Source organism: Balaenoptera musculus, chromosome 16, assembly GCF_009873245.2.
Source record: "Balaenoptera musculus isolate JJ_BM4_2016_0621 chromosome 16, mBalMus1.pri.v3, whole genome shotgun sequence".
Taxonomy (NCBI): domain Eukaryota; kingdom Metazoa; phylum Chordata; class Mammalia; order Artiodactyla; family Balaenopteridae; genus Balaenoptera; species Balaenoptera musculus.
The window spans coordinates 41,505,364-41,515,737 of record NC_045800.1 but is presented as its reverse complement, the minus strand read 5'-3'; positions in this window follow the sequence as shown (position 1 = coordinate 41,515,737).

Here is a 10,374-nt window from a genome sequence, read left to right as displayed (position 1 = left end):
GTCAAGTGTTTTTTTTTAATCATGAGATGGTGTTGGATTTTATCAAATGCATTTTTTGCGTATGGTTTTGTCCTTTATTGTATTAGTCCTTTGTATTGTATTAATCTTCATTTTTTTTATTTTTTAAAATTATCAGGTAGGGATTATATATGTTAATATCAAGAGGATATTGCAGTAATTCATTTAAACATAAAGATAACTGCAGATTTCTTCAGCTTTTTAGTTAAAGTCCACTCTTACAGCAAAATCTTTCGATTATAACCAAGCTAATCTGAATTCTTTAGGTAAGTAAACAAGAATATCTCTGAGTAACTACTGGGTAGGTAAAATTATTTTATGTGTTCCTTAGGAAAAGCATGTTATCTGTTTTTCTGCCCAATGGGATACATTTTTCTGTTAGAACACCGATAAGAAAATTGCATTTCTCAACAAAACTCAAATTAGTCTAAAGAGAGACCAAAAAAAAAAAAAATCTAAGTCCATTTTTGTGGCTGCACAGTGTCCTTTTCTTGATGTTCAGACATGATTACAGAGTGGTCTTGTTTATATCTTGTTTGACTACACTCACTGGTGGCCTCGGATTATTGATAATATTCTGTGAAAAATATTTATATTCTGTGGGAAGCAGTATGTTCTTAGCAACTAGGACATTTTTTTAAACCTTCTAGAGTTCCATAATTCCAAAAACGTAGAATTCTTTACCCACTTCACTTTTTCTTAAGGATTATTAGTCAGAGAGTTTCATCAAAATTATATTCTGTAACTTCCAATGTCAGTCTCTGAAATAAAATCAATTAGAGTTGGAAAGTAGAAAGCACAGAAGCAGTCAAGATTTATCTGCAAGATTCATCTGCAGTAGAAAGTGATGAACCATATAAGATTTATGTGTAGCACACTGAAACACACATCACTTTTTTATCAGAAAATTTACTTAACTAGCTATAACACCCTCTGCAAATCTAAAGAGGCAAATAAGTACTTCAGTTAGTACTCTGATATATAATGAACAATTACCAAGTGAAATCTGATGAGCCTAAAAGCTAGAAAGTTGGAGTTAGCTTCTAGGTAATGAGGAACACTAATTTAGAAGTCCTTTAAATACTCTATCTCCATGTGTTTCTCAGAATATGAAGTATTTAACAATTTATGCTTGTTGCATTTTTTTTCTTTAGCTTTTAGGATACTTTCACATATACCTCTTCCACTTCATTTGCTTCTCTAAAATAATCATAAGAACCTATATTGTTGAATACTTAAAATGTGCTAATTATATAAATTTTGCTTCATTTAAACTTTACAAATAGTGTACAGAGGGTATATTTACTATAGTTATTTTGATTAGGAAATCAAATATTAGAAAAAAATTGGTCAAGTTGGTGCAAACAGAAGGAAATAGAGAGAGAAAACTACTATAAATTTGTCATATGCTTTATAACCATATTACACTCCCTGCCAAAAGGCAGGAATTTGTATAAACTTATATATGTAAAAGGGATTGGCAAACTGGGACTACTGTATAATTTTCAAGCATTATTAAATTAAGATGAGATGCAGAGAGATCTTAAGATCCCACGGATCACTTCTGACTGTTACTTAGATTTTGTGATACCGCACAGTGTCGTTTCCAGGTTTCTATATATTGTCTTGGCCATGTATCAAAGAATGAAATGGAATTCAGATGTATAGGAGAAGCTTTTTAAAATGACCTCTGCTTGACTGACTATCTGAGTAATCGGTACCCTCCATTCTTCTGTAAAACATACTGACTGATGGTCTTAGCAAGCTCAATATTTGGAGCTAGGAAGCTACTCTCACATATGCTTACAAACTCTGCTCTGTTTACACAATCATTTTCCAAAGCATGTTTTATCTGAGACTAGGGTTTCTGCTTAGTAATAAATAAATGGCAAATCCACATAGATTCAGGATCAGTAAAATATAATCCATTTTAATTACTATTCTTCTTCCTTTGCTTACATTTCAAACAACAGAATATTCTGCTTAGTGAAACAATTCAATGCATTGAGAGAGATTCTGTAATGTCTTTTAGGATAGATATCTGGAGACCACTGCCTTGCTGAGACGCATGTTTTCAATGACAATCATGGTTGATATCGCTGTAGGTATCTGAAAAGTTTTATGAGTTGAATTTATCACTAGAATATAAATTCTATTAGAAAGGATTCCTATCTGGTCTGTTCACTGTTGGCTCCCTAGTATTGATACATATCATAAAGCAGACATACAATAAGGATTTGTTGAATTGATAAATTCCAAGTATCTTTCACTATCATCATGCATTTCTTTTGTAGGGATGAGCCTACAAATGAAATAAAAGCTCTGCAGAAGTTCTATAAGCACAGAAAGATTCATCTCATTACATTAACATTTTTAGTTTAAAATATATATATTTATAAGTATACATCCTGTAGCATAGAACAGAAAATGATTCTTATAGTTTAGTCCATTAGATTCTTATAGTTTCAAGTAAATATTCTTGGTTAACTTGTTCTACTGTAAGAAATAAGAAGATAAAAGAAACGTTGTTTTGCTGACTGCTAGTTTGTTTTGTTTTGTTTGTTTGTTGTGTATTTGCTATGATCTCAGAAGAAAATAGGGAATTTTTCTTTTATAACATAGTAATAGATTGTATTTCCAGATAAGTTTTAGACTTCCCCTGCAAAAAGAGGCTATTACTCCATAAAAATATTGAAAAAGAGGATTCCTGGAAGCAGAAAACTGATTTAATTTCTACTTACATACCTTAGTATCTTGAAACAAACCACTCATTAAAGTTATCTTAGTTTTAAAATCCTTATTCTTGACCTTTCTGTTGTTTAGGCCCTAGGTAAACTTTGACTTTCCATTTTTATTTGGAAAATTTAAAATAGCAAAATCACAACTTTGACCAGAAAGATTTTAAACGTTAAAGTAATGCTAGCTCCTGGAACAAACCCCAGAATGGTTTTATTTCGGGAAAATTATGCATAGAAGTTTATTTTTCACCAATAAATTTACAAACTGACAAACTGCTCTGAAAACTGCTCTCCTCTAAGGGATTCAGAATCTAAGCTCCTTTTGTCATGTGGTTTTCAAAATGGTTATTTGTTCCTAGTTTGTCAAGTGTTTTTTATCATGAAATGGTGTTGAATTTTATCAAACGCATTTTTCGCATGTGGTTTTGTCCTTTATTGTATTAGTCCTTTGTATTGTATTGATAGATTTTCATATGCTGAACCAGCCTTACATTCCTGCAATAAATCCCACTTCATCATGGTGCATAATCCTCTTTATATGTTGCTGAATTTCTGTTGTTGAGATTTTTGTGTCTACATTCATAAGGGATATTCGTCTAAACTTTGATGTCTTTGTGTGATTTTAGTAGTAGGATGATTCTGCCCTCATAGAATCTATTTGGAAGAATTCCCTCCTCCTATTTGTGAAGTTTTGGAGGAGTTTGTGAAGAATCGATTAATTCTTCTTTAAGTGTTTGGTAAAATTCACCATTGACGATTTCAGGAGATGGACATTTCTTTATGGAAAGTTTGTTTATTACTAAATCAATCACTTTACTTGTTATAGGTCAATTCAGATTTTCTATTTCTTCTTGAGTCAGTTTCAGTACTTGGTGTCTTTCTAGGATTTTTTTTTCTATTTAATCTAAATTTCCTAATTTGTTGACATACTTTCTCACACTACCCGAAAATTCTCTTTTATTTCTGAAAGTTTAGATCTAATGTCTTGTCTTTTATCCCTGATTTTTGTAATTTGAGTTTTTTCTCTTTTTTTGTTCAGTCTAGCTAAAGGTTTGTCAATTTTGTTGATTTTTTCAAAGAATTAAATTTTGTTTGGATGATTTTCTCTATGTCCTATTTCATTTACTTTATTTTCTATTATTCATTCTTCTCTATTATTATTCTCTATTCTTTATTATTTTTTCCTTCTGTTTACTTTGGTTGTTTTTTCCTTCTTTCTCTAGTTTCCTAAGGTGAATGTTTGGATTATTGGTTTGAGATCTTTCCCTTTTTTAAAAAAACAAAGCTATAGATATTCTTCTAAGCAATACTTGAGCTGCAATTCATATAAAGTTTGGTATATTGTATTAATATTTTCATCATTTTCACTCTTATCAATATTAAGAAAACTTTTCTTGAGATGCTACTTTACATCCTCTAGAATGACTATAATAAAAAAAGATATGCATTAACAATTATTGCTAAGGATGTGGAGAAACTGGAACCCTCATATCTTGCTAACAGAAATGGAGAATTGTACAGTAACTTTGGAAAACAATTTGGCAGTTCCTCCAAAAGTTAAACATAGAATTACCATGTGATCCAGCAATTCAACTCCTAGGTGCAGAGCCAAGAGTATTGGAAACATAAGTCCACACAAATGTTTGTACACAAATGTTCACTGTACCATTAATCATAATACCCTAATAGTGGAAACAATCCAAAAATCTATCAACTGGTGAATGGTTGGGAGTAGTCAGAGAAATCTTCATTCAGAATGAGATAGTTAATCAAGCCTTGAAGGATAACTAGTATTTGGTTTGGAAGAATGAAAGGATGAATATATCCTAGGCAAGGGGATGATGTGAGTAGAGGTACCACTATGAGTACCCATTGTGAGTTTGGAGGTTGTAGGGTCATCAGGTTACAAGTAACGAACACCTAATCTAAATTAACAGAAGTGAAAATGGAATTTATAGTCCACACAACTAAATACACACAACTGAAACATCTCCTGATATTCCTCCCAATCATTCCAAACTGTAAGTTCCAAAGTGTCAAAGGCAAATGCAGTTTTTGTTTACAGGGAGTCAAGATATGGGTATATGGTCAGAACTGTATCTCTTTCTATCTCTGAGCTCTTAATCTTTCCACATATTGACATCATTCTCAAATAGGCTTTTTCTAAGCAGCAGAAAGGATAGCTATTACCAGTCCAAGCCCGTCCTTTCCTTAGACTCTTTTCCTGGATCCATGTAGCAAATCTTAGCAAATCCATGTAGCAAAGACTCGTCAACTTTTCCTGAGTGACTCACCCATCACTGAAACAATCATGGTGATCTAAAGGCTATAACATATGAGCTGAACACAAATATAACTCCACTTCTCATGAAGCAAAGGGGAAGCAGCCCAGTTGAACCATATGGAAAGTATTCATCAGAGAAAAGAGAATTTCATTTACTAGAAGCAGAAGGGAAGAGATCCTGGGGAAATAAAAACATCCAGTGCTCAGTACATAGAAGTCTGAATGGACTGTCCTGCCGAAATGAATAGTTTCAGTTTGTTTTGGAGTCACAAGCAATAAAGGAGGAAAGTTAATTCAGACTAGATTGTCAAAGATCTTGAAAACAAGCGTGTTTTTATTTTACACTGCTTCTTAAAGGAGTAATGATGCTGTTAAACTCATATATTAAGGAGATTCATCCAGCAGTGGAATAAATAGCAATGAGTGAGGGAAGACAAGCAGATGTCTTGGGTTACTTCGAACATCTAAGGTTGAGGTGACAGTGCTTATGGCTGTGAAAATAAAACTGAGAAAGAATATATGAGATGATGTAAAAGAAAAATTGACATGACTTTCTGAAGTCTGGGTGAAAGACAGAGAGAGATAAGAAAAAATACTGGTAGGGAGGCTTTAAGGAAAACACTAGATTGAACTGTGGGTTATAGAGTAAGGAATGTTTAACTTTTTTTCCTTTTTATTTGACTCAAATCTGAATACAATGCTACAAAACTAAAGATCATTGTGGATGCATATCTAATTTTTATTTTTTTATATTCCCAGTGAATACCTTCAGGATATCATTGCTATATCCAACAATTCCCATATACACACAGCTTCACAAACTCCTGCCTTTTTTTAATCTGTGAATTTTTGTAACTTTGTAAATTCAATGCATTATACCAGACTGAGACATAAGAAATCTGGGAAGTCGGGCAATATTAGTTATATCAGAAAATAACTTATAACTCTAAGGGGCAAATGTCAAAAGCCCTTGCTTACGTTGAATGTGGATTTCTAAATTTACAAAAAAGAGAAGAGTCTTGAGAAGACTAATTTTACACACATATATTATATATGATACATATTTATTGATACTTGTAACAGAGCAGTCGTGTGTAGTAAAAGACATAAGAGACAGACAAGAGATGAGGGCTTTGGCTCTCAGAAGAAGGTCTATAACAACAAAGCCCCCTACTTAAAAATGTTACGTAGTATCCAAAACAGGGCAGTTATGCTCTCCCTTCTCTCTCAGTTCCTATCCCAGGGCCTGACACAGAGCAGCTTCTAGGAAGTAATGTATAGAATGAGTGAACAGGTATGGGGATGTGTGATGTCTCAGTGTAGCCCTTGGCTCACTACAATTCTGAGTTTGGTCACTAGATGGCAGGGCTGACCAGTAATTTCTCTTTGGGACCTTAGAGGATGATGATCCTCTGGGAACCTGTCCCTCACAGTGGTCCCTTGGAAGCTACACAAAGCAGCCTGAAGGACATAATCCCCCTCCCCACCATCCCATCTCTCTTTAAATAGGGCAGTCTACTGGGGAGCCAGGTGTCCCTGGGTCAGTCTAACCTGGTTACTCTGGGCCTCCCATGAGTCTGTTCCCTCACCGATTACAGGAAGCTCTCATTCCTGGTCCTTTTTCTCTGTCAGGGGAGTTATTTTCTCAAGGGCTAGGGGTCTCATATGCATACAACACTCTGGTCTTCCCTCCAACATATTTCTGGTTTTTAAGTATTTTTCTTATGCCCATTTAACAGCTTGAGGACTGAGACTTACAAAGTGAGAGCATTTGCCTAAGTCACAATGCTCAGGTCAGAATGGAGTAGAATCAGGTGTGTGTATGTCCCCTTCCTTGACCTCCCTCCTGCCTTGGGGGGTTGGGGGCTAGGCACACAAAGGAAAGTGGAGGAGAAGCAGCTGGCATCTAGCTCAGCCATTCCAGGCAAGAACTAGCCTTTCCTTGGCCCTTCTAACAGAGAACATCCTCCTTAACCCCCTCTCCCTCCCATTCTACTGCCCAGCTACTCTCCTCCTCCAGGACTTTCCTATCCAGGAAAGTCTCACCTCTTTACCCAACTTCCCATTCCAGAGAAGTGATCATGGGAATTGGCTGGGTTCCCCTGACCTAAGAGGGCTATTAGTCAGCTTGGGCTGCCTCAGCAAGATATCACTGAATGGGTAGCTTAAACAACAGATATTTATTTTCTCACAGTTCTGGATGCTAGAAGCCCAAGATAAAGATGTAAGCAGAGATGGTTTCTGATGGTTCCTACAAGGCTATAGATGGCCTGTTGCCTGCTTTCTGTGTTCTTGCATGGGCTTTTCTGTATGAGTGCACAGAGAAATGCAGCTTCAGAACCCAGAAGCAGCCAAACCCACACCTCTGCCCTCCTTGGCTCTCAGGCTCTCCCATGAGTCTTGGCTGGAGGAATCCCTGATGCTACATATGTTGATAAAGGGCCCACTCAGGGCATTTGTGGACTCCCTGTGTACACTGACATGGACATGCAGATATACCTACTGTGCCAGTTACCAAAGGACTCTTGGCTATAGATTTACTCTTCCATATATGCTCTGTGATAAGCCACAAAATTCCTTTAAGCATTTCTCCTTTAAAGTGAGCATGATCAGGAATGTGAATTGGTACAACCACTAAAAAACTAAAAATAGAACTATCATATGACCCAGCAATCCCACTCCTGGGCATATATCTGGAGAAAACCATAATTAGAGAAGATGCACGCACCCTAATGTTCACTGCAGCACTATTTACAATAGCCAAGACATAGAAGCAACCTAAATGTCCATCGACAGAGGAATGGATAAAGAAGATGTGGTACATATATACAATAGAATATTATTCAGCCATAAAAAAGAATGAAATAATGCCATTTGCAGCAACATTGATGGACCTAGAGATTATCATAGTAAGTGAAGTAAGTCAGACAGAGAAAGACAAATATCATATGATATCACTCATATGTGGAATCTAATTTTTTAAAATGATAGAAATGAACTTATTTACAAAACATAAGCAGACTTACAGATATAGAAAACAAACCTATGGTTACCAAAGGGGAAAAGTGGAGGGGAGAGAGAAATCAGGAGTTTGGGAAGAACATACACACACTACTATATAAAAGATAGATAACCAACAAGGACCTACTGTATATCACAGAGAACTCTACTCAATATTCGGTGATAACCTATATGAGAAAAGAATCTGAAAAAGAATATATGTATATGTATAACTGAATCACTTTGCTGTACACCTGAAACTAATACAACATTGTAAATCAACTATAACCCAATAAAATAAAAAAATAAAAGAAAGTGAGCAGGATAAGCTTTCACAATAGAGGGCACTAGAGAGAAGCTGAGAGAAAAAGGGACCCTCAGTTTCTTGATGCAGCTTGACTTCAGAATATCCTGGGAGCTCCGTCCTTGCCAAGGCCCCAACACACAGTCGCTCCTTGAGTCAATGAGCTTGACCACAATCTTCCTGCAGCCCTCTTGGCAAGGAATCCTGGGCCTCAGGCTTTTTTGCCTGCACAACTGCCCTGATTTCCCCTGTTCATCACCCTCCCCCAGGTGTGTCTCCCCAAATCCTCCTGAAGCAAAGGCTCTTGGTCGAGGACCAGCACGTTCTAGGCCTGCTACACCTGCGCCCTACTCCCCCTGCCAAAATTTGAGGCCAAAAATTGAGGCTCAGCCAGAATATGTGGTCTGCCTAAACTCGGAGTCATGAGCCCAAACCAAGCCTTCAGGTTCCAAATCTCAAACTTTACCTCTCAGCTGGGGTTGCCCAAGAACGCTGCTTCCCACGGGAAGAAGACTGTTGTAACACCATCCTGGAGGCAATGAAGGCCTTGTCTTAAGCAGGATGGTATGATAAGCTGCATGCCATGCACTCCGAGTGTGGATCAGAAGACAGCATAGCATGGCATAGCCAAGGCAGTGTTGTCCTGGTCCACAGATGAAGAAACAGGATTTGAAGGAGACAGAACTTGGCCAAAGTCACACAGCCAGGAAGTGGCAGAGCTGGGATTCCATCCCATTAAAGGAAAGCGATGTAGAGGGGCAGGCAGTCCTCCTACAGGTCAGAGAGGCAGCACTGTTGTCTGGTGGAGGTGTGCTGGGAAGGGCCTAAGGTCCAGAACAAATGCGTACAGCCGCCTTATCCATGAGGTGGAGTGCAGACTGGGTAATCAGGGGCTGATGCATGTGAAAAGGGGTATCTCATGATAGGAAAGGCCTGCTGGAGACTGTGGAGGATGGGAAGAGATTCAGTTGCATCCAGAGCAGTGGCTCAACTTTCAGATTGACTCTCCACCCAGATGTCCACCCCTTCCCAGCTCAGTTCCAGGAAGCTTCCTGACGGCTGGACTAAGTGTTCAATACAAACAAGCACAGTGATCAAAGCCAGCACTTCCAGTGTGACCTGGAGTCAGCTACCTCATTTTACCTCCTCCACTTTGGAGTAGGAACAAGGGGAAAGTCTGGATGCTGAAGAGTAGGGGAGAGAGATAAGCGAGTTTCCAGCCGACTTTTTTAGGCCCTGGATGTCCTAGTCTCTGTCCTTTGCTTCAGGCATGTGGCTCTGTACCATCCTGCACTTTTTTCAGGCCCAGGGGATGGGTCAGCTGGAAGTAAGGAAACCAGACCTTCCACAAGCCAAGGACCATCTAGTTGGAAAGGACGTGGAAGGTAATCTCATCCATATTCCTTCTGGTGTTTGGAGGCCTCTACCACACCCTCACCACATGGCTCTGCAACCTCTGTTTGAAGCTCCTGTGACAGGTTCCCTCACCACCCTAAGCTAAAAGGGCATTTGATGATAGCTCTGTTAGAAATGTTGTCCAGAATTGAATAAATTTTGCTTCACAATGTTATTGTTCCATCCTTTCTTGATCACTAGCACCTGATTCAAGCCGTTTACTCACAAGATACCCATTATACCTCCTACAATCAGTTGACTGGCACGCAGATATTCAAGTCGGAAACTTGTATGCCCAAATTCCTTTTTTCTGCTCACCATTTCACACCCAACCAACTCCCAAGCTCTATCAATTATACCTTGTAGATGTTCTCAAATGTGTCTAGCTTCTTGATCCAGCTGCCATTACCCTGATTCTGGCCACCATCATCTGCTGTTTAGATGATAGTAAGTACTTCCTTGCAGGTCAGCTTTTTTCCAGTTTTGCTCCCTTCCAATCTTTCTCCACATTTTAGTCAAAACAAGCTTTGAAAAATTCCTATGTGATCATTCCTCTTCTATTGGAATTCCTCTAATGATCCTTGGGAGGAGGTCCAAAGTCTTACACAGTTTGTAAGTCATATCATCAATAGGCT